Below are 806 nucleotides of genomic sequence, written 5' to 3' on the forward strand. Positions count from 1 at the left end.
TTGCTGTATTTTGCTATGCTGTTTGATAACAGACAGGGCCAACTCTGTGTGTCAAGGACGAACCATGGCTGAAATTGTACATGACGTCAACATACGAAGCAACGCCCCCTCGGCTGAACCCGTTGAATTTAGCAACTGCCGCTTTTTTGGCCACGAGCTTACGGACGATGTCAACAAACTGTATTTGAGAATGGATAAAATGTTGTGATCACTTGGCCACTCCCAAGTGACCATTGGTATATTATTATGTCCGGATGAACCTCAATAATAACTTAATAAACTAATTTAATTTAATTTATTTAAATAAGTAATTTAAAAAATATTTTTATTGTAATTTTTTAAATCTATGTAATAAAAATCCCATGTAAATTAAAATTATTTATTATAATATAATTGGTTTAATAATTTTTTTTATTAACGATTACATAACTAATTAATAACTAATTTATTAATAATATAATACAATAATGTAATTAATAAAATAATTAATTTAATAAATAATTTACTGATAAATTGACAATAATATTACACAAACATTGCAGAATACAACGTCGAATTACGATTTGATAAATGATTTTTTTAAGTAAATAATAAATTTAATAAATAATTTTATTGAGTAGTTATTAAATATAATAATAAAGAAAATGAAAAAGTAGTTATTAAATAAAATAACTTACTTAATTTTTGAATACCGGTAATTTAAATAATTTATTTAATAAATAGTTAAATATTTCGATTAACAATTCAATTTTTATTAACTAATTAACTATAACTATAACTATAATTATTTATATACTTTTATTTAG

This window comes from Anneissia japonica, unplaced genomic scaffold, assembly GCF_011630105.1.
Source record: "Anneissia japonica isolate Jap-2015-1 unplaced genomic scaffold, ASM1163010v1 scaffold639_len268944_cov154, whole genome shotgun sequence".
Taxonomy (NCBI): Eukaryota; Metazoa; Echinodermata; class Crinoidea; order Comatulida; family Comatulidae; genus Anneissia; species Anneissia japonica.